The sequence below is a fragment of the Gobio gobio genome, assembly GCF_949357685.1.
Source record: "Gobio gobio genome assembly, chromosome: 4".
NCBI classification, from domain to species: Eukaryota; Metazoa; Chordata; class Actinopteri; order Cypriniformes; family Gobionidae; genus Gobio; species Gobio gobio.
In genome coordinates, this window is record NC_137100.1 from 31425504 (window position 1) to 31451106 (window position 25603).

The window sequence follows — 25603 nt, forward strand, 5'->3', positions numbered from 1 at the left end:
CTGTCATCTGTGCCAGTCCACCAGCTAAATCAATCCGAAACCAGCAGTAACCATCATGGAAATTCATGCAAATCTTGTCAGTGAGGTGCAGTTAAGAAAAATAAATAAATAAATAAATTGGCACATGGTGTTTACATATGCATGCCGGCGTACATAAAGTATGAATCCACAAAAAGTAATTATAAAGTACACCTAGTGGAAAGTATCTAGTTTTTATCCCATACAAATGGAAAACTAGTATAAAGTGACATTAGAAATGTCGCAGGGTTCAGGAGGACAGGCAGATTTGAACAACAGGCTAATTAAATATGTTAACATGCCAAAACAAATATCTCTGAAGCAGCTCAGGCCAGATCGGAACCTGGCGTACACTGCACTGCTGTTATTCTGCTATAGGAGCTGAACCTGCTGGAAACAAACCAAAGGCCATTATGCTGCTGTGATTTTGTTTCATAGTCTCACATTTTTCTCAGTCACTCCTCATTTCTCTTTCTCTCAGTTTTGGGTGAAGGGTTTTCAGAGAGAACAGGTCAATGTAATCGCTTTAGAATGCATTTCAATAGACTGGGATTAGAAGAGTAATACAATAAAATTAGGCCCACACAGAAAAATTGCTACCAAAAAAAAGGAACTGCTATGTCCACAGAACACAATCAAATACAAAAACTCATAGAACATGGACACAAACACATAACACATAACAAATTGACTGTCTGGCACCCCCGCTGAACAGTTAAAACAACATCTCCAAAAAGCACTGGAAAAATCTATATTGGTGTTATTTCTGTTCCTGACACTCTTATTGGCCAACAGTAACCAATCACATGTCATTACCATTATAACATAGCAAAGATACATGCCTTTTTCCATCCAAAACTTTTCTCAGGATTTATTGTTTTATAGTAAGTTGTTTAAATAAAACAGTATGATCAAATGTTTGTTCAAGAACCACTGTCATTGACATATGCTAATGTCCTGATCACATGATTGCGAGGGACTGTTGTACTGTTGTACAGTGACACTGCAAGATGCCAATACACACCCAGTCATGAATGTTAATTAACTCAACATAAAACCTGCTCTTCTGACAAGACATTTATTAAATTAGGTTAAGTAGCTTTTATAAACATGCCTTAGAAAAAAGGTGTGTATCTTGAAACAAAACAATGCATTGACATATTTTAACATATGTCAGAGCAAGTTTCTTTCAGTTAAAACATCTCAAATGCATAGTCTGGGAAACTGGGGATAATGCACTTGAGTGAAAGTAAAAAGTATCCACATTTAATTGTACTTAAGTATTAAAACAAATAAATATCAAGGTTTGGCTTTAAAAATTGACACATTGTATTTCACCTTGAATAGATTTTTTTTTTTGTCATAAATAAGCTGGCAGAAAATTTTCAAGGTCTAAGTCAAATTTCAAGGAGTAAAGGGTATGTTTTTTCCTATTGGAAATGTAATTGAGTAAACGTTAAAGTAAGTAATTCTGTGCCACTAGAAACATGGAATTGCAAAAACAACGTTTGTTTGACAGTAAACAGGTTTCCTGAACACTCCCCGATTACAATTACAGTAATGAAGTGGAATTACTCAAGTACTGTCCACCCTGATACTTGCAAATATACAGTGGCCTCAAAACACTTTTTGGAACCTGAAGTCAAGTCACAAATGAATGTTTTATCATTTAAAACGGACTTCTTTTGTCATATACATTGCTTGAAAAGCTTGTGCATTATGCCACAAGATCACATAACAATGACTTTTATACATTTGTATATGTGAGATCCAGAAAGCTTAATTTGAAACAAATAAAGCAATCTGTTATGTGTTGGAGGACAGTCATACAGTGAGCTGCATTGTGTGCCTTTGTACAAGGGAGTCTTCTTATGTTTTGTGCTTCTTGGGAGGAATTACAGCAGAAGCTTTTGTGGGTGTTCTGCACAAAATGCCACACCAGCCACTCCCTGCTCTACAGGGTTTCCATCATGATTCATTTTGTGTGTTGGCTTACTACAACTGTATATGCTTTTTATGGGATCACAGAGCAAGTTGGGTGTGCTATTTTGGAATGTGGTTTTCAGGCACTGCCGGGACAACGGGTCAAGTTAGTTTGCATCTACTATATAAAGAGCAAAGGATTAGAGAGTTGATGTGTTTCTATATTTTACACTGTGTGTTCCTGCCTTCTGGAAATCAGAAACTGTATTGTGACGTCATCACAAAATTAGGCATTTCCACTGTAAAATAAAGAATGTCAAACAAGATGGATGGGTTTTTAGAGTTCAGATTTGCTTTCACACACACAAACATACACTTTGATACAGTACATACAGTATACACACACACAGAGCATAAGTGTGCTAAAAGGGCTACTTAATTCTCATTTAATGAACACATACCCAAGAGAGCCTTATGAAAACTAGTCACAACGTTTTGCACTGCTGTAACTTTTGGCCTCAGGAAGTTATGTGAGATATGTGAACTCAAACAGCCAAGGAAACATGGATATTTACTGAAGCCACAGTGTCTTGATCCAAAAGCAACTGGTATGTGATTTGATAAATATGAAAATATGCTGCACTGACTGGATCAGACTGGTGTGGAATCTGGGTCTGCAAAAGTAAAAAATGTTTCAAACTGTCTGTCTGTTCCTTAACATGCAAGCAGTCTGTAATAAAACAAAAATACACACACACACATACACACACATACATACTTATTCTTTGCAAAACACTTGGATTACACTCAGAACTGTCAGATTGCACAAGCAAATTACTACCCACATTACATCTTAGTAAATCAGAGCCCAAAGCACCAAAAACACATATAGAACACAGGCTGCACTTAAAGGATCATATTGATTATGTAAAACTAATGACAAAGATTTCTGCTGACAGGGTTTTTTAATTTAATACATTCCTGGAAATACAATACTGTCATTAGCAAGTATACTTTGAGTCTATTTGATTTCTCAGAAATATACTTAAAATTGCTCTTAAGTATACTTGACTTATACTGACAGAACGGTATGAGTATATTTGGACTATGCGTTCTCAATCTTTTGATCGAGATATATTTAAAAGTATAATTAAGTATAGGCCTACTTGGCTTGTAGTTGTGTTTACTCTTTTGATTAAGTAGCCTATTAAATACTTTTTTAACATTTTTTTAACTTTTTACTTTTTTTAACTTCACTTTTTTAAATAGGAACATAGTAGTATACTTAGTGCAAATATGATGTATAAAAAGTAACCTGTTAGCATGAAAACTTCAAGTATATATTTGCAGTATAAAAACAAGTAGTTTACTGGGAGTATACCTCAAAGTGTACTTTCATAAACTAAAAAAATGTCCTACAAGTATGCAAGTAAACTATCAGTATACCTATATATTCACTTGTAGTAAAGTTGCAGTAACAAAAAAATATAGTTGTGTACTCAACTACTTTAACACAATGTATACTTAAAAGTATACTTTTATTCACTAAAAAGTGGGCCAATTTAGTCTCAAGTAGTATTGAAATAGTGCACTTGCATAATAGTGCATACTATTGGTACATTGATATATTTACTACATAAAGTTAAATATACTTGAACTTCGCTTAAGTATACATAGTAAAAAATTACTTGAAGTATACTTTTTATAAGGGTAGTCTATGATAGTATGAGAAAATACAAACTTTGTCAAATTTAAAAGAGGGCTGTTATGAATAACTTAATCTAACTTCAGGAGGCAATGACTCCTGTAGTGACAAGCAGTCTTGGGTAACTGGGTTCATGCTCCCCGAAAGTGTGTCAATAGTTGTGCAATGTGCAACCCTATCTGCAATCTCCATTGATCTCAAAGCATACACACATGAACAAACTGACGGAGAGTAGGAGAGGGAATCAGGACTAGGACAGGTAGGAGACAGGGGGAGGAAAAGGGGGAGGCCAGTGGACCTTATCACTGAGCAATTCCTGCATAACACCTGCCTGTCCTCACGTCTCTCAGCACTGACACTCATGTACTGCGTGTGTCTGTGTGCACGAAACATACACTGAAGGTTTCACAAGGAAAGCAGTGAGGGATAATTTTTTTTTAATGGTTCTGGAGATACATAAATATGTATAATACATTTGACACCGACAGGGACAAGATGACAGAGCGATAAAGAGTGAAACAAAAGTAAAAAGAAGTTTAGACTCTAAAATAACATACTAACATAATGGCTAGCACTACCTCCAACAAGAAAAGCACACAGGATGCAACAGTTAAGTTTTACTTGAAACAGTTAGTAACAAGTAAACTTGATACATGGGTAAAGCTGATATTTGTCAGTGACATAATCAATTCTAAGTTTAGATGTGAAAAAAACATTGATAGAACATTTTTGATGACAGTGTTTACACTCATTTTTAGCTATTTTTACAGTATACTCTGTGTAACCTGCCGCAGCACTATTTATATACATTATTTGGCTTAGCGTTTCTGCAACTCAAACAAAGCAATGCCAAAGGTTATGGGTTTGATTCCCAGGGAATGGATGAACTAAATAATCTATACATACATTGAATGCAATGTAAGTTGCTTTGGTCTTCCAAATGAATAAATATAGATAACAGTCAGATGGTCTCTTCCTAAGTGGGTGGTTCTTGGCCAGAATAAGCTGCATTAAAGACCAGACTTTTACCACAAGTCAAAACTTTTAAAAACTATGCAAAACTATTCAAAAAGTAAACTTACTCTCCACTCATTCTCACTGCATTACTAAAGCTTACAGTTTGTTTTTCTAACATTCCCCCTCTTCCTACCTCCCAAACTGTCTCATAATTGCTGTTATAAGATATAAAAGGAGCTGCTTTCATTCTCACTCTTCTTTTCAAATGCTTTTTTTTGTCTTTTTGTATGCATCTGCGCCTTATTCAGCCGCAATCCTTTTCCCCGCAACCCCTTGAATTTACTCTCTTCTTTCTCCTCCCGTTCCCTCTCCCACTCTTTTCTCTCGCTATCGGCCTGCTGTCCTGGCCTCAACTTTCTTTGCACACGGACTCTCCCCTTTCAAAAACAACTGCGAGAACAGCCAAAAACGCAGAGGGAGACAGAACACTATAATGACCGTCTCTCTAAACTACATTGCTCCAGCACAGAGAGACATCATGTGCTTTGGGGAAAAGATGCATGTTTGTTTTCCCCCCATGTTTGTATATGCATGTGTGCAGAGGTCAGCTGCTGACAGTCGCCAAGAATGAACAGCACTTGTCTGTGTAATGTCATGTGTGCATTCAGCATACAGAATCCCATGTATGTGCATGTGCGTGTGCATGCTTCACTCATCCTGTCATGTGTTGTGACATGCCCATCCATCTGCACAGTGCACACTGGAATTTCTACCTTTCTATGTATTCCTACTTGGATCTGGATTGTGCTTTGCCCCGGTAGAGAAAGTGGAATGTGGAACACCCCGCTCCCCCTTATTGTATCAGGCTATAGGGAGTGCAAGACCAAGTTAAAGATGTTGCTCAATACACTGGCCCCGGGTCTTATATAGTTCCCAGCTGTGTGGAGCTGGCCAGCTCCTTGGTGCTCGAGAGGCCTGGAATGTTTGGAGTGCAAGCATGCTGGAACGCTCAAGTCACCAACAACAATCTCTTGGAGATAGAGAAAGAGAGAAAGAAAGAGAGAAAGAAAGAAAGAAAGAAAGAAAGAAAGAAAGAAAGAAAGAAAGAAAGAAAGAAAGAAAGAAAGAAAGAAAGAAAGAAAGAAAGAAAGAAAGAAAGAAAGAAAGAAAGAAAGAAAGAAAGGGTGGGAACGTGTTCCACAATCTGCCTCACCCAAAAAAAACAATGGTTTTAGTTCCATGACAGAAAACAAATGCAATTGTGCCCTTAACTGTCTTTAACTGCCAGTAATCATGCAGTTACTGTTCTCATTGTGTGTCCATGATCAGCCTCAAACCTACAGATATGAATCTGAGTTTAAACATTTGTCATGGCGAGATATGCATCATATGCATAAAAGTTACTAATTCACAAATCAAAGTGAAATGACATAGGCTTTCCTTCTGTAACTGGTATTGCATCTGTTTCAATGTAAATGGGTGTTTCCCACAATAAGTATCATTATTAGTTATTATCATGTTCAATATTAATACAGCAGTGAGGGTGCGGTGTGGATTATGACCGGACAGACAGTGTTTACTCAGCTGTGCGGAATCTTCAAAATGTATGTGGAGAAATGTGGAAGCTATATAAATTCATTAAGTGCCATGTACATCCATTCGGAAGAGAAGGACTGAGACTTCTGTGGGCTAATTGTAAACGTCTATTACATGTTCCTCAACCTGAGGAGTTTTCAACCTACAGTGCCAATGACTTCTAGCCGGACTCTTATCTAACCCATGGACTTTTACATTAACTTTGATTAAAAAAACATTCAACAGAAGATTTGAATTAGTTGGGCTGTCATGACCCACTGACCCCTTTGAGGGACACCTACGTGAATCCTGAACCCATATAGATTACACAAGTGACTCAGACTTGTTGTGTGTCTGTTTACAAAACACTGTTTGGCTGTCTCTTAAAATTTATTGAGCTGCCTATTTAGACAGCATTAATGGGCACCAGCAATATTTTGCGACAAGAACGTGGTCTAGATGGTCATCTGAGCAGTTTTAAAGACACAGCCCTAGTATGACAACCGATTAGCAATCCTCATAGCGGACAGTAAACTCGCGAAAGAATGACTAAAATTTCACAAATAATTCACTTATGATCGCTTATATTCACTTTTTGTTTATTTTATTTTATTTTTTACACTTTTTCGGTATGTTCACAGCTTTTTGGCTTCCTATCATTAACTTTGCATAATAACTTTTTCTTTATCGTTGATTAATGTCATGTGGTTGAAAAGTGATATGAACACTGAAGATTGTCACCACCACTTTGATTTTTCATTTGAAAAATGAAACATTTAAACTGAATTTTAGAACAATTGTAATAGGTTGCAATGTTTGCAATGGAGTCTTGTCATTTCCATATTGACATCAGTCACGACCAGATGTAGGCTAATGACATTTTAAAAACGGAGAAAAAAATCTCTGTTCTGCAAACGAATGCACATTATGGGCTAAACTAAACACATTGGATCACACTAAACAGTACAGGCGACAAAACACTATTTTCAAACTACAAAGTTTTGTGTTTGTAACAAAAAATAAAAACCTTACCTTTAATGTGATTTCACCTCGTGAATCTTTCCGCTTACGCCGCCCGCGCGTCAGTAAAGTGCTCACTACTAAACCGTGCAGTTTTGTGTCCTTCTTCCATAAAGATAAAAGAAAAAGGAGTTAGTCATTGAGCTGGAACAGCCCAAAACTCTTGGGAGGGACAGTATGCAGACCAACAGTTCTGAGATCCTGTAACGAAGTGGCTTCGGTTCGGAGTCTCTTCCAGACAGACCAGACGAAGTGTGCTCGCGTGGTGCTGATGCGAGTTTTTCTGTCTCGCCCTTTTGATTCTGTCACGCCTTTGAAAATAGATTCGCACAATTATCTCTCTACTTTGCCACAACTCTGTAGGAATGCACTTCGGGATATCCAGTCATAACAACGCATACCACAAACACACACACAAAAAGGACCAAACAAAGCAGCACCCTTGATTTTGGGGTAAAAATTAATCCCGCGAAAGCAAAAAAGTCGCTGTAAATCGCGCGAGACCATCGGCGTGATGACAAGGAATGTAACTTTTTTATTATTCAGTAAGTAAACGTGTCCAAGTAGTCTATGAGCGGCCAATGAAACTACATGCCTGTTATTCCTTTGTCTCTCCCCTATCCCATCCTCCCACCCTGTAACATGTGAACTGCCCCTGCATGTCTGTCACAGTCGCGTGCTCACCGTATCGTCTTCAGTCGCTTTTTGCCCCTAATGCCCGACTCAATCTCGCTCTGGCTGCTCTCGTATGTTTTCCACTTGCCGTCCTGTGAAGTCCACCGCCGAACCCCAGCGCCTATTAACCGCGTGACGACAAGGACACTGACACTACTGCGCCACTCCCATCCATTCATAAAGTGGAGCGCGAGCGCTTCTGCTTCAGCTCGCGCTAGAGCGCGTGGACAGTCCACGGCGCGTGCTGTGTCGCCACTCAAAGGCTGAAATTGTGCAAGTGATGGAATGGAAAGTGTGTTTTAATGTGTTCTTAACATAGATTTGTTATATTTAGCTAAAAGCTCATTTGGGTTCACAGTATTGTGATTAAAGGGATAGTTCACCCAAAGATGAAAATTAGCCCATAATTTAGCCTACTCACCCTCAAGTCATCCTAGGTGTATATGACGTTCTTCTTTCAGACGAATAAAATTGGAGTAATAGTTGCTCTGTTTTTGAAGTCCATAAAAAGTGCATCTGTCCATCAAATAACATGCTCCACATGGCTCCAGGGGGGTAATAAAGGCCTTCTGAAGCGAATCGATGCGTTAGTGTAAGAAAAATATCCATATTTTTCACTTTATAGAGAAAACTTTCGGCGACCGCTTTCCCTGTTCAATTTATGGAAAAATTGTTCCTCTGCCGATCGAAAGACTAACGCGACCAGGTAGGCTCGTCATGACGTCACGTACGCATCTTGAGTTTCACTTTCAACACTTTTCCACGGAAGGCGGTCGTCCGAAAGTTTACTTGATAAAGTTTTAAATATGGACATTTTTCTTACACAAACGCGCCGATTCGCTTCAGAAGGCCTTTATTAACACCCTGGAGCCGCGTGGAGCACGTTATTTGACAGACAGATGCACTTTTTATGGACTTCAAAAACAGAGCAACTATAAATCAAATTCTAATGCTTGGATTAGCCTGGACTTTTGTAATATGACTCCGATTTTATTCCTCTGAAAGAAGAATGTCATATACACCTAGGATGACTTGAGGGTGAGTAAATCATGGGCTAATTTTCATTGTTTGGGTGAACTATCCCTTTAAGGAAATGTTATTAATAATAAGGTAAACATTATGAATTAATTTCCATATAATCAGTGACTTCCTCTCAAGGAATGCGTGAAGGTAATGTTTTCAGTACAAGAACAAAATAAATAAAAGGAATGTAAATATTTAAAATATAAATATAATTGTTATTATCAAAATATGAAAAAGAGGATAGGCAAAACATTGCGAAGGATGTAATTTCACTCTAACTCTACATTTATTGGTTTTCTTCTTTGGATATTGATGGTTTGACTTAATGACATACACAGAAACTATTACAATGGCTTGCCACATTTCCCAATTTAGTCTGCTGACTAGTCACAATGCCTCCTGTCCTTCAGCAAAGGAAAGGCAAACGTTGTACAACAAATCAGAACAACTACATGCTTTTGTGCAAACTGACAGAGATATCCTTTTGTGTCTTTGTTATCGTTTTAGCTTTTTACAAAACAGTACTGACATAGTACAGACCCAAAGGGGACACGCTCACAGGTGAGCATAAAGCATGTTAAACTGTGCAGTAGTGTGGCTGGCTCTGCTGGACCTGTCAGGACGCTTCTAATATGGCCTACATCAGTGACACGCATGCGGCTCCATCTCATTACAAACACACCTTGGGGCACATTCAGCAGGGTTCGTTATTCTAGGACATTACAGCAAATTTCAGCGAACACATTAAATTTCACTCACATAAGCCTGAGACTGATCCATTCTTAAGCAAAACTTATAAACACTCTTGGGAAAATATTTGCTCATCAATACAAAATGTTAAACTGTGGCATATATGAAATAAAAGGGTAAAACTAAAATTGGTGAAACCCCATACAGAAAAAAACGTAATGCTAATAACTAACAACTCGGAAAGTCCCAAAATGTTTCTATACTTTGCAAAAATATATATATTTTTAAATAAAGGATTTTATGTCATCGCACTGACAAAGCAAGATTTTACCCTTCTGTTTGCAAAACATTACACTGTTCCATAATGAATGAGCATCATTAGGCGCTGTTTACTGTTCATTGATCGTAGAACTTTCTGAGAAGTGACCTGATATTCCTTCTTTTTCTTAAGTAACATCCTTTGAGATTTTCTGAATAATAATGCCACACACTGGTTTTGCTGAGCCCGAATAACAGATGAACAGTGTGGCAGAAACATATCAGACTATTCAACAGTAAGTCCATGAATTATTAGTTATTTGCCAGTTGTAGTATTGGATTCTAGTTACTTAAACGGACAGTTCACTCCAAAATGTTAAATTCTGCCATCCTTTATTTACCCTCGTGTCATTCCAGACTTTATTTCTTCTGCGGAACACAAAAGAAGATATTTGTAAGAATTCTATTGGTAACCTTACAGTTTTGGTTAATAAAAAAAAAAGTTATTAAAAATATATATATTTTTTATTATAGATACAGGATTATGACAGACTTTTCATTTTTGGGTAAATTATTCCTTTACTGTTTTTAACCCTAGCTTTTTAAAACAGATCTTTGTTAAAGTTTTTTTTGTATCACAAACATTTTGTATAAATAGGGCTGTATATTGGTTTTAATTTAGCTCTAAAATACTGTTTACTTCAGCACTGTTTGGAATAATACATATATTTTTGATGACACCATTAAACAATATATAATGTAATAAATCAGTATACATTTTCCAAATTTGAAAATGTAAAAATAAACCTAAAATTAAAGGTTCTTTAATGGCATCAATACTAGAGGAAATGTTGACATCCATGGAACCTTTCCATTCCACAAAAGGTTCTTTATATTTTTACAATTATTTTAAAAATGGTTCTTTTAAGAACTGTTCACTAAAATATTCTTTGGGGAACCAAAAATGGTTCTTCTATGGCATCACTGTGAAAACCCCCTTTTGGAACCATTGTTTTTATGAGTATTTGAGTTAGGACAAACATATATAGACCAGGATGTATTTTCAGGTGCGGGGCTATTTAAAATACCAGTCGCTGTCCAAACTAAATGACCCAGTTTATTTAACCTTGTGGCAACTGGCGATTCCACCAGGGTTTTCAGACATCCTGGGATCTGTTCCAAGAAAAAAGCTCCCGCATGCTTGCCACTCTGTTCCACAAAGTGCTGCTGAAGTAGGCCAGTAGGATGTGTCCAGACTCGTCCCTCTCAGTTAAGATATAAAGTGTCCCTTGAGCATTTGAAAAATCTGTCTTCATCTTATGATCTAGAAATAATTAAGTATTGTACCAACTCATGTGTTCGACAAAATCAAATGACACTTTTACGCCGCATTCACACGGGGCGTCGGCGTCAACGCTTCTCGTTTACTTTGAATGGGTGACGTCATGCGTTGCCGAACTGAATTGTGGGTTCCGTCGCGGCGCTTCACTCGCGTTGCAAGCGGCAAAAGTTGAAGATTTCTCAACTTTTCAAGCGCCAACGCAGGCGTCATCCAATCAGATCACCCTATGCAAATATCCTAGAGCAGACGCTAGCCAATCGCGTTCGTTTAAAACACCGGTGAATGAAGAGTGAATGAAGAGTAAAGAACGATCTAAAATGGAGGAAAAGCTAATAATTGCGGTGGATAATCACCCGGTCCTTTACTACCAATCATTATTTACATACCGGGACACAAACTGGAGAGACCAGGCCTGGAAGGAGGTGGCAGAGACGGTTGGAGAATCTGGAATGTATCATGCTTGTATTCCGTCCGTGTACTCTGTTTATCATTGAATGACAGCAGCATATCATATCATGTGTGGCTCAAATAGGCGCTATCCCCCAGCCAAATGAGGAATCAAATATTAAAGTGATCAGTTTTCATACACAAAATAGTCTCACAGACTAGCTGTCAAAAAAGGCGCTTTTTTTGTGTTGTGTTGTGGTCCAAGCGGCAAGTAATGTGATTAGCTGTTGTCACTATGACGGTCGCGTCAGGCACCAAGCTTCAGCCACGCCCTCCATCAAGCGTTGACGCCGAAGCCCCGTGTGAATGCGGCGTTAGTGTTTTCTAAATCAATATACACCGATCAGGCATAACATGAAAAACAGACGAAGTGAAAAACACTGATCATCTCTTCATCTCTTCCAGTGGGCTGGATATATTAGGCAGCAAGTTAAAGAAATGTCCTCAAAGTTGATGTGTTAGAAGCAGGAAAAATGGCCAAGCGTAAGGATTTGAGCGAGTTTGACAAGGGCCAAATTGTGATGGCTAAACGACGGGGTCAGAGCATCTCCAAAACTGCAGCTCTTGTAGGGTGTTCCCGGTCTGCAGTGGTCAGTATCTATCAAAGGTGCTCCAAGGAAGGAACAGTGGAGAACCGGCGACAGGGTCATGGCTCATTGATGCACATGGGGAGCAAAGGCTGGCCTGTGTGGTCCAATCAAACAGACGATCTACTGTAGCTCAAATTGCTCAAGAAGTTATTGCTGGTTCTGATAGAAATGTGTCAAAAGACACTGTGCATCGCAGTTTGTTGCGTATTGGTGCTGAACTGGACCACGGAGCAATGGAAGAAGGGAGCCTGGTCTGATGAATCACGTTTTCTTTTATACATAATGTGGATGGCCGGATGCGTGTGCATCACTTACCTGGAGAACACATGCCACCAGGATGCACTATGGGAAGAAGGCAAGCCGGCCTGCTTTGGGCAATGTTCTGCTGGGAAACCTTGGGTCCTACCGGATGTTACTTTCACTCTAAAACCGGATAAGTTGAGTTTACTTAAAAAATTTGAGGAAAGTGGTTGCCCTAAAAAATTTAAGTAATGATTACTTGATAAACTTGAGTTAAATTTATTTAAAGATATTAGTCGTTCTAATAACTATTTTAAAGGTCCCCTTTTTCGTGTTTTTTTGAAGCTTTGATTGTGTTTACAGTGTGCAATATAACATGTGTTCATGTTTCGCGTGTAAAAAAACACAGTATTTTTCACACAATTTACTTATCTGTATACTGCTGTTTTCACTGTCCTCAAAACGGCTTGAAAGATTTCCCTGTTCTATGAAGTCCCTCCTTCAGAAATACGTAACGAGTTCTGATTGTGCCAGCGGTCACCCAACATGTGCCATGTTGTGATTCGACAGCAGCTTAGGGCACGCAGAGCGCACGTTACCGGAAAGGTCACGCCTCTCACCATAACGGGGATGCATGCGCTCAATGATCTCTAAGTACAGCGTCCATGGGAAAGCCAAACAAAGGTGACTTGACTCCGGGATGAAAATAACAGCGTCTCGACGACATGGCAACAAACGAACTATACAAACGCAACCGAACGCAACACTTCCTATTCTCCACGCGGGAGCAGCAAGACCACGCCCCCTTTTCCGCGTGTTCTTGTGGGCGGAGGTTAGTCGACATACTGCTCTACTGACATAATTAAAGCAGGAAATACCAGGATGTAGTCCTAACCAGCCGTTCGCTGTAGGCTTTGAAAGGGAACTTCTGTTAAATAAAATTTCTCGCTTGGCATTGAACTTTGAGCTTTATAATTTTACAGGTATTATATATGCTCTAACAGCAACATTACACACTAACTAAAGTTTGAAAAATGGGATCACGAAGAACAGGACCTTTAAGTTGAATAGAATAAATACTTTAATTTTAAGTAATACCGCTGTTTAATTACTTCACTTATCTTTTTAATTGCATTAAGTTGTTCTTACTTAAACCGTTTAAGTTTTGTCAACTTAATTCTATCTGGGATCTGAGGAAGTGTACTGCCAGAGTGCATTGTGGCATGAATAAATTAATTGCTTCGTTTTACTATTTTTGCCTTTATTTTACTATTTGTCTTTTGTCAGTATAACCCCAATAATGACAGCAAGTAAAATAGTAAAGGTCGTATTAATAATAAAAAATGAAAAAAAAAAAAAAAAATCCTTGTTACCATTGTTGTGTTTTGCATGCTGAATGTTGAAGTGTGTGTGTGACACACTCGAGCATGGTCAAATGATATTGTGACAAACATAGAGGGATTATATCAACTCAATTAAAAGGTTATGCCATAAATATTAGCAAAAAAAATGTTAAAAGGTCATTATTTGACATGAAAAATGTTCTAAATCATTAATGGACAAATATTATTTATTTATATATATATATATATATAAATATATATACATATATATATATATATATACATATACATATACATATACATATATATATACATATATATATATATATATATATACATATACATATACATATACATATACATATATATATATACATATACGTATACGTATACGTATACATATATATTACTTCCCTTGTTATGAAATCAATTTCTTGTTGCATTGCTGCATTAATAGGAAGTTAACTACTATAATATGAATGAAGTTCCAAGTGTCCAACCAAAGGGAACACTAATCACAATTATGGTGAGAAGAAGTGGAGGAAATGAGTGATAAGTCTAGAAAAAATTGCCCCGCCTCAAAAACACTTTACCCGTCCGCCTTTCCACCGGCTTGTTTTTTTGCTTTGGCAAAATGGTACTCAAACCAGTCAAGTAATGTTTACTTGAGTTTTCTAAGTAACGAAGGCATAGCATGCAAATAGTTCAGATTACTTACTTGTTTTAAGTAAGGTCAACAAATTATTGGACATTAAGTAAAGTTTACTAAAAAAGTCTTAGTAAGAACAACTGTTGGATTTTACAGTGTTGACACGTACCACCTACCTAAGCATTGTTGCAGACCATGTACACCCTTTCATGGAAACGGTATTCCCTGGTGGCTGTGGCTCTTTCACCAGGATAAAGCAAAAATGGTTCAGGAATGGTTTGAGGAGCACAAGAATGAGTTTGAGGTGTTGACTTGGCCTCCAAATTCCCCAGATCTCAATCCAATCGAGCATCTGTGGGAAGTGCTGAACAAATAAGTCTGATCCATGGAGGCCCCACCTCGCAACTTACAGGACTTAAAGGATCTGCTGCTAACATCTTGGTGCCAGATACCGCAGCACACCTTCAGGGGTCTAGTGGTGTCCATGCCTCGATGGGTCAGGGCTGTTTTGGCAGCAAAAGGGGGACCAACACAATATGTTATGCCTGATCAGTGTATCATAGCAATGGAAACGCTGTACAATCTATTCATTAAACTGGTGAACTAATTTGTATAGGGTGGTGTCTGTGTATAGGCAGCCAACAACAAGCTGTTGTTGATTCCCCCTGGGTTTTTATTCTAAAGTGTCTTTCCCAGCAGTTTTTTTGCTCAGGCTTCTACCCAACACCATTGATGTACCCATGCATGGGCACAATGGGGAATAAAGGTGGCTTCAGTGCAGTCCACTGCCTCCCTCCCTTCTCCCAGGGGGGTAAAGTGCTGATCATTGGGTCGGAAAGACCTAGCGTAGGCTGAATCTAACAAAGCCAATTCTGGCCAAAGCCATAGACACATGAAAGACTAGGGGTTAAGCCCGGCCAGATCAATTTCTCTCAGCAACTCTCTGTGTCCCTGGCACTGAACAGGCAGAGCCCACAATGGCTTGTTTTCTGTGGCATAGAGCCGTGCCATTCTCCTCACTGATCCACTTTACAAAAGCCCATTACAGAGGTGCCAATTGAGCTTGAACAATCACCCACAAAAGCTGTTATTTACATAGATTCTGTCCCCAGGCCCAACCACTCTGCTCAAAAAAAAAACATGTCCAGTGATGGTTCTAGTTGAGCTCTCCTCACTGAGTGAGGCTGGACTTTTGGGTCCAGTCACAGACGGAGTCAAAATCACTGAGCCGTAAATGCATGGAAGCTTTTGAAGGATATGACGGCTAATAAATAATTGTAGGAATAATTATATTTTCTACATTTCATGACAGCTATACATAATACATAATACAAAATACAAATAATATTAATGAAATAATACAAATATTTATTTTATTATTTATTAAAAATAATAAGAAAACAAAATAATAAGAAAAATCAGGACATACGGGGAAAAAATGGTGCAGGATTTACATTGAAACAATTTTCATTCTGAAATTGCAAGTAAATTCTTTTAAATTCATTTTTACAGTTTAAATTGCAATTAGTTATGTTGAGTTATCTTGAAATGTAAATGTCAATAAATACAAAGCACAATCAAAATGAAATAGAATGTTTTTCACAACTAAAAGGAATATTCCTATTCCAAAATGATATATTTTTAAACTGGGGAAAACTGTGTCACTAAAGCCCATCACTGTTAGATAGCAGGTGATACTTAGACTTGAACAGAACGGGGAATTGAGGTTTCGCAGGCAGCCCATCCACACACCTGCGCTCTGCCAATCCCCCTCGCTTTTTACCCTGCGTTTCTCTAAAATCAGCATGATACGGTCTGATCTGGGCTGGGCTGCGTAGCCCAACTGTACCCACCACATGCCCATCCTCAGCATGGCTCACCATCGAGCACTATGAATAGAAACTTAGCGAACGAGAGATAAGCAGTAGGCTTTGGCACATGCCACACTCCAAGCAGCGTCACACCTCCAAGCAGCACTTTGGGGTTGCCATGGAAACAAGGACGGAATACAGCTAACGCTGCCCTGACATCTTCATATCATGCCCAATCAAGATTAATAACATTGCACGTTTATTTTCTAACTGCCTCACAGGTGAGTCTTCTGATGAAATTTGAGGGTCAAAGGAGTTCACCTTTTGTAGGCTAACCCGGAAGTTAGCATCACCCTGGTTCCCTTGACAAAACCCAATAGGATTTTTCCAGTGGATTATTGCAAAAAATAAGGTCTGAGACTAAAAAAAAGCTTATAATTCTTACACGCTTTGTTCATCGTGATAATCTTCACAAATGAACACAGCATCTGAATTTTAAAGTGAAAATAAAATCAGCAGAAGAATAAACAAACTACACCATAAGCTTCCGCCTCTTTCAGTTTTTGTTTAAAAACATTTTTCCTGAAACTTTGAGATATAGTAGTTAATAAATAAACACATCGAGGCTGTGAAAGCAAACTATAGTGAGTAGATGAGTGTACCTGTTCGGCTGATGATGTTTAATGTCCCTGACAATGGCTGTAGTCTAATTTAGCCACTTGTCAGCAAGTGCCTTTTACAAGACAACTAAAAGCTTTAAAAAAATCTTTATATTTTATACATCAGTAGAATAAAACGTGAAAATATCTTGAGCTTGTGTTCACCACAGACCATATTTCAAGCATTTAACATAAAACCCATTCCAAAAACCCACTTTCTTGATTTGTTTTAGATATAAGACAAAAGTTTACCATTAAAGTCCACCTCCTAAACTTCTTAAGGCTAAATTGTGAACTTTGCACTTCATTTTGACCCTTTTCATTTAGTGTGCATCCTCATTAACTGTCTGGAAAGACTAAATGAGCAGACTGCCATGTTTGTCTTTCTGCTCCATTTAGATTTCTGCATTTGTTCCCTTCTGATCACGCTGTCCAGACCTGAGTGCCCATCTGGAGGCCACACACGGTCCATCAACCCAGTCTCGTATATAAACCCGGTCAAGAGGAGAATTCCCTGTATAGGTGTTCTATTTACAGGGCATGCCGATGTCATGGCCTCTAGGATCTTGTGACTGTGATGTGTGGAATTGAGAACTCTAACTGGTAATGTGCTCAAGTTTAAAACTGACTTCATGTGTATAAATGCTGACATCATTTGTATTTGCTTGTGTTTTGTGTTGTATATTGGATGGGGAAACAGACTAAAGATCTGAGTTCAAGCTTAGAGTCTTTAGGGGCTGAGAGGATTGGGGTCAGGTTTGTGTTTTAGTGTGAATGTAATTATGACTAGGTTAAATTTCTGCCCAGCACAGCAAATTTAGATCCTCTCAGAGGGCAAAGGTCAGTGTGTGTTACGAGTGTAGTGGGTTTCCTAGTGAGTGACAGCACAGCTGGAGCATACAAACACACACACATAGAAGAAAATAACCCACAGGACTCCCATGTTTAGTCATGGTAATTATATATTATGTATTTGATATGTCTTTGTTGTGGCCTGCAGCCAGTTCACTGGGGCTGGCATTGTTTTTTAATTTTTTAATATGCTAAAACATTGGCCAAATCTACATCCTTTGAGGCAATATCTGTACAACGTTCTGTTATTTTTAGCCAGTGAGTGAATGTTTGCACAAGCGCACTGATAAGAAAAAATAACAAACATCTTTGCTGGCACTATTAAGACAAGAAAATACTGCTATGTTAAAGTCCTGTTACTGATTCTACAACTATGGTGCTGCTTTTTTGACAAATTCAGTGTCAAAAACTACAATGTCTACTACTTGTCATTGACGTCTGTTATGGATGACTACATGTAACTGTTCTAGATCCATGAAGTCACCGTTTTCCCATGTGATACCGATCAAAATATATTGACTTTAAAACTTGATATGAAACCAGATCTTACCACTCTGGGAAAAGCATACCAGGAACTCCCTGGAAAGACCTTGCTGCTCTGCAAACATTATTAGTTGACATAATCATGAAGTGACTATCTAACTAAATATCTAACTAAAACATTAAGTTCAAAAGGGCGGAGTGCCACATTCAAGCCTGAGAACATTTGTATTTGTTGTTTGTACTGAAATTGGGAATAGGTATGGGAATAATAAAGAAATTATTGATTCAGAATTTGGTTAATTTTTATCTGTTCATTCTGGGTCCATTTTCTTTAATAGTTCAATGAATTATTCTTTTTGTAATTTTTTAAAATTTAAATATTTGGGATGAAATGCAATTCCATTGCCAAAATGATGACATAATTTCAATAACAATTAAAACAATTCTTGTAAAAGGTGTGTTTAAAGAGACATTTAATGACTTTTTACGGTATTTATAGAGGTGTCAAATGCAACCCAATAATAATCCAATAACAATATTAAACAAACAATGTTGTAACATATTTAATTCAGTTATGTTTATAAAACACTTCTGACAAAATACATAATGTGTATCTTTAGTCATATGAACAACCAGTCAGTATCAGTTTGATTCACTAAAGAACCAACTCATGCGAATGATTCCTTCGGAAATCAGACTAGTTGGACTGTATGTTTTTTGACTGACACGAGTAATTTGTTTAGGATTCTGACTACTACAATTGTCCCGCTGTATATGTCTGGCTCGTTGGTTTAGTAATCTGATTATATTGCTTGCACTGCACAATTGTCATGTGTAGGTTCTGATTTGATTTAGTTTTCATTGTATTCTGTTTCTGTTTGCTGTTAGTTTGTTAATTTCTTCCGTTCTCCTCCGTTCCCTGCCTGTTTGTTTCCATGGTTACTGTTTGATTAGAGTCCTCAGTTCAGGTGTGTCTAGTTAGTTTCTCCCTTTGTTTGCTTTGTATATTAAAGCCCTCAGTTTCAGTCAGCTTCTTGTTCTGCATTGTTTAACATAATTTCTAAGTTGGTTGTGTTTCCATAGCAGGTTGAGGACGACATAGCAAGACGACAGTGAGGACGACATAGCAAGACGACAGTGAGGACGACATAGCAAGACGACAGTGAGGACGACATAGCAGGTAGACATAGCAAGACGACAGTGAGGACGACATAGCAGGTAGACATAGCAAGACGACAGTGAGGACGACATAGCAGGTAGACATAGCAAGACGACAGTGAGGACGACATAGCAAGACGACAGTGAGGACGACATAGCAAGACGACAGTGAGGACGACATAGCAAGATGACAAGGAGGACAACATAGCAAGACAACTGTAAAGACAACATAGCAAGACAGCAGTGAGGATGACATAGCAAGACGACAGTAAAGACAACATAGCACGATGACAGTAAAGACAACATAGCACGATGACAGTGAGGACGACATAGCAAGACGACAGTGAGGACGACATAGCAAGACGACAGTGAGGACGACATAGCAGGTAGACATAGCAAGACGACAGTGAGGACGACATAGCAGGTAGACATAGCAAGACGACAGTGAGGACGACATAGCAGGTAGACATAGCAAGACGACAGTGAGGACGACATAGCAAGACGACAGTGAGGACGACATAGCAAGACGACAGTGAGGACGACATAGCAAGATGACAAGGAGGACAACATAGCAAGACAACTGTAAAGACAACATAGCAAGACAGCAGTGAGGATGACATAGCAAGACGACAGTAAAGACAACATAGCACGATGACAGTAAAGACAACATAGCACGATGACAGTGAGGACGACATAGCAAGACAACAGTGAGGACGACATAGCAAGATGACAGTAAGGATGACAGCAAAGACGACAGTAAAAACAACATAGCAAGATGACAGTGAGGACGACATAGCAAGATGACAGTGAGGACGACATAGCAAGATGACAGTGAGGACGACATAGCAAGATGACAGTGAGGACGACACAGCAAAACAACAGTAAGGACAACATACCAAGACAGCAGTGAGGATGACATAGCAAGACGACAGTAAAGACAACATAGCAAGACGACAGTGAGGACGACATAGCAAGACAACAGTGAGGACGACATAGCAAGATGACAAGGAGGACGACATAGCAAGATGACAGTGAGGACGACATAGCAAAACAACAGTAAGGACAACATACCAAGACAGCAGTGAGGATGACAAAGCAAGACGACAGTGAGGACGACATAGCAAGATGACAGTGAGGACGACACAGCAAAACAACAGTAAGGACAACATACCAAGACAGTAGTGAGGATGACATAGCAAGACGACAGTGAGGACGACATAGCAAGATGACAGTGAGGACGACACAGCAAAACAACAGTAAGGACAACATACCAAGACAGCAGTGAGGATGACATAGCAAGACGACAGTAAAGACAACATAGCAAGACGACAGTGAGGACGACATAGCAAGACAACAGTGAGGACGACATAGCAAGATGACAAGGAGGACGACATGGCAAGACAACAGTGAGGACGACATAGCAAGATGACAAGGAGGACGACATGGCAAGATGACAGTGAGGACGACACAGCAAAACAACAGTAAGGACAACATACCAAGACAGCAGTAAGGATGACATAGCAAGACGACAGTGAGGACGACATAGCAAGATGACAGTGAGGACGACACAGCAAAACAACAGTAAGGACAACATACCAAGACAGCAGTGAGGATGACATAGCAAGACGACAGTGAGGACGACATAGCAAGATGACAGTGAGGACGACACAGCAAAACAACAGTAAGGACAACATACCAAGACAGCAGTGAGGATGACATAGCAAGACGCCAGTGAGGACGACATAGCAAGATGACAAGGAGGACAACATAGCAAGATGACAAGGAGGACGACATAGCAAGACTACAGTGAGGACTACATAACAAGATGACAAGGAGGACGACATAGAAAGATGACAGGGAGGACGACACCGCAAGATGACAAGGAGGACGACACAGCAAGATGACAAGGAGGACGACATAGCAAGACGTCAGTGAGGACTACATAACAAGATGGCAAGGAGGACGACATAGCAAGACGACAGTGAGGACAACATAGCAAGACGGCAGTGAGGATGACACGGCAAGATGACATAAACAGAGACCATACACATAAACATTTACTAATTTAGCCTAAAAAGTAGGGACAATACAGTAAGGACAGCATAGTAAGACGACATAAACAGAGAGCATACACATATACATAAACTAATTTATCTGAACAAGTAGGCAATGACTGTTGACAAAAACAAATGTATAGTACAAAGCACAAATCAGTCGACTTATTTTTGGCACAAATGGAACCCCATAGGTCACAGCCTTCTGATTGAGACTCACCCCAGGAAACTCGGACTATAAACTTATAAAATTAATTTTACGAGCATGAAAAAGAGGCTGTGAATGATAGACTAACAGATAATGTCATGCGCTGTACAGGTCCTAGATCACAAGCAATATTCACAACTCAACTTTCAAAATGGTTATAGAAGTTAGTCTTTTGGAAAGATGTTTCATCAGCTGAACAACTGACTGAGCACGGGACCTGGTTATTCACCATACCGGTATCTGTTTTTTAGAACCAGTTTCCAAACTTATTGTGAAACGTTTTTGAACTGATATTTCACACACAATATACACACATATAGTGTCTCATATAGCCAGTAGTCCATATTTTCTCTCACTCTAACTCTAACTCTAACTCTAACTCTAACTCTAACTCTAACTCTCTAACACTCTAACACATACTACTTGAGTGGTATCTCACTTTTCAGGGCCAATGTGTGAGTTCATGGTCGAGCCACCCTAAACACCCTCAGCCCTGCATCGTCAAGCGCTCTGCCCCTGCTAACGTGTTGATCTCTGATGCCTGCCTGCCAGTGCCAATAAGCCTTCAGGCTGTCAGTTCACTTCTCTGTGCCAAACTCACGCCCTTATGCCCTATTACATTACACCTGGCTCAGGATGTCCATTTCGGATAATTGAGATGCAAATTCTGCCTGATGACAATAAACACATTTGATCTTCATACACAATTACCACTTTAATGAAGCTTTGAGAACAACCAGCGTCATTGCTCCATGCTTGTCTCCAGCTGAGCTTAAGGATGACCAGATGAAACATACATTGAAATATTAGCATGCATATTAGCTAAGATCTAAAAAGTAGGTATTATTTCTCACGCAAGGTATGTTTTATTTGAATATCTAATATTTGAATACTATGTAACAGAAATTGCCGTTTTGAAGTCTGTTAAAACTGACCATCAGGAGGGTGACTCAAATGGCCTCACAATACCTGGCAACGCTACCATTTTACTACATCTTGCATGTTTATTTATCACTAAAACACTTGGATGTTTCTTGAGCCAGCCAGATAATATTAGCAACAATGGGAAAGAGGGGACTGGTTTATAAATGTGGAATATTCACTGTCTGTCTTGATTTGTATTTAATTAAATTATAAAGAAAGGCAACATGAAAAACCTATTTTACTCAAAGGTCCCCCATTGTCCAACAAGTCGCCCCATATTGGCTAAGAAATTTCCTCTGGGATTTCTGCTGTAATTATGACAATGTTACTTGTTTTCAAACCTTTTTAACTAACAGAAACTGTGACTGTTAATGTATCAAATTAATTAACCATGATTCATTATGTGCTTTAACCCTTAAATGCATGAATGTTTCGCTAATCATTATTATATAGTCGGGTCTTTATCGACCCGGATCTATATCTAACACCGATAGATCTCTTCCTGTTGCGATAATATAAAACTCTCCTGATATTAGTAGTAGTAGACAATTCAGTTTGAGCAGATGTTTTATACCATCATCGCGGTCCTCATCAGAGCTCATTTCCCACATTCAGCATCTAGCTCATATTCTCAAAACTCTCATTTTCAGCATCGTCAAAATCAATAATTTGATCGCTGACAGCTTCTTCACCAGATCCACCATCAAGTGGCAGTGACACTAATATTTGATTGCGTTCAGTACTTGCTCTGCAGTAAATCGCTGAGCCATTTCAGGTTTTACTGATGATGCTTCCTGTTCTTTTGTTTTCTGCCTGCATGCGGTAACAGTGAAACGTCGCTTCATCATTGTGTATCAGACATCGCCACTTTATGGAATAAAGATGAATTATTCAGTCATCAAAGATGAAATTATTGTTGTGCAGAAAAAAATATACTTTCACTGTTACACACCTCGGATCGTAAGCGACCCCACACAAATTTGACAACAAAATGAATGGCATTGTTTTATAAGTTTATGATTTGTTCTTGTTATATTGTTTATAATGAGTTGAAGGAGGAATACTAAGAAGGTTGATATCTAACTTTAAAAAATGAATGAGGAGGATGTCCTTGGGGGTTAATTTTGTATATGTTCTTCAATGAAAAGCACTGCTTTAAGTGGTTTACACCTGTGGTTACTCTGTTATAGGCTATGTGAAAATCACATTGCCTAAACAAAACCAAAACTAAATACAGGTGCTACTTGGTTTGATGTTGTCACATGTCTGTTTGGTCTTTCTGTTGTGTTTTGATTCTGTCACATGTTCCTTTGTCTTAGTTAACTGCCACTTAATTACAGCCACAGTTATAATTATCTTGTTTCTGTCTGCTATTTAAGTTCCTCTTGTTCTCTTAGTCTTTGTCTGGTTACCGTTACGCTATATGCGTGTGTTTCTGTCTGCACGTTCCTGTGAAGTGAATATAGTTTGATTTTGGATCTTCTGATTCCTCCATTTGTTCCTGCCTGCACACACCGGTGGCAGATGTTCTGTACCTAATGGAATTAAATTAATAAAAAAATTGATTATAATTGAAAATTGAAAGGAGATTATAATGTAGGCTAAATGAGTTCACGTGACCACGTTAGTATACACTCACCTAAAGGATTATTAGGGGAGTTTGACCCCCTTTCGCCTTCAGAACTGCCTTAATTCTACGTGGCATTGATTCAACAAGGTGCTGAAAGCATTCTTTAGAAATGTTGGCCCATATTGATAAAATAGCATCTTGCAGTTGATGGAGATTTGTGGGATGCACATCCAGGGCACGAAGCTCCCGTTCCACCACATCCCAAAGATGCTCTATTGGGTTGAGATCTGGTGACTGTGGGGGCCATTTTAGTACAGTGAACTCATTGTCATGTTCAAGAAACCAATTTGAAATGATTCGAGCTTTGTGACATGGTGCATTATCCTACTGGAAGTAGCCATCAGAGGATGGGTACATGGTGGTCATAAAGGGATGGACATGGTCAGAAACAATGCTCAGGTAGGCCATGGCATTTAAACGATGCCCAATTGGCACTAAGGGGCATAAAGTGTGCCAAGAAAACATCCCCCACACCATTACACCACCACCAGCCTGCACAGTGGTAACAAGGCATGATGGATCCATGTTCTCATTCTGTTTACGCCAAATTCTGACTCTACCATCTGAATGTCACAACAGAAATCGAGACTCATCAGACCAGGCAACATTTTTCCAGTCTTCAACTGTCCAATTTTGGTGAGCTGGTGCAAATTGTAGCCTCTTTTTCCTATTTGTAGTGGAGATGAGTGGTACCCGGTGGGTTCTTCTGCTGTTGTAGCTCATCCGCCTCAAGGTTGTGCGTGTTGTGGCTTCACAAATGCTTTGCTGCATACCTCGGTTGTAACGAGTGGTTATTTCAGTCAAAGTTGCTCTTCTATCAGCTTGAATCAGTCGGCCCATTCTCCTCTGACCTCTAGCATCAACAAGGCATTTTCGCCCACAGGACTGCCGCATACTGGATGTTTTTCCCTTTTCACACCATTCTTTGTAAACCCTAGAAATGGTTGTGCGTGAAAATCCCAGTAACTGAGCAGATTGTGAAATACTCAGACTGGCCCGTCTGGCACCAACAACCATGCCACGCTCAAAATTGCTTAAATCACCTTTCTTTCCCATTCTGACATTCAGTTTGGAGTTCAGGAGATTGTCTTGACCAGGACCACACCCCTAAATGCGTTGAAGCAACTGCCATGTGATTGGTTGATTAGATAATTGCATTAATGAGAAATTGAACAGGTGTTCCTAATAATCCTTTAGGTGAGTGTATGTTCATCAATTATTTCTTGCTACATGTCTTGTATTATGTTTGTAACACCATTAAAATAAAATGCTGAGAATAATAATAATAAAGGAAAGAAAATTCCTATTTTCCAGTCCTATTTCGTTGATTTGATTGTTTTATTTCAAGCGTTTGAAGAGCTGATTGATC

General features: G+C 38.9%; 1 protein-coding gene across 6 annotated transcripts in view; it reads right to left on the minus strand.

The window, feature by feature from the left end:
• Positions 1–8124, minus strand: part of rhobtb4 (Rho related BTB domain containing 4) — a 64023-nt gene extending 55899 nt beyond the window's left edge. Inside the window, exons 1-3 of one of the 6 annotated variants that reach the window (XM_079815077.1) lie at positions 7883–8057; positions 7388–7509; positions 7211–7303 (exon numbers count right to left, since the gene is read on the minus strand). The gene's annotated coding sequence lies outside the window, so the exon portion shown is untranslated. Of the gene's footprint in view, positions 1–7210; positions 7836–7882 lie in introns of those variants that run through there. The other 5 variants (XM_079815078.1, XM_079815075.1, XM_079815079.1 and 2 more) reach the window with 5 other exon arrangements.
• Between the last annotated feature and the right edge of the window lie 17479 nt (positions 8125–25603).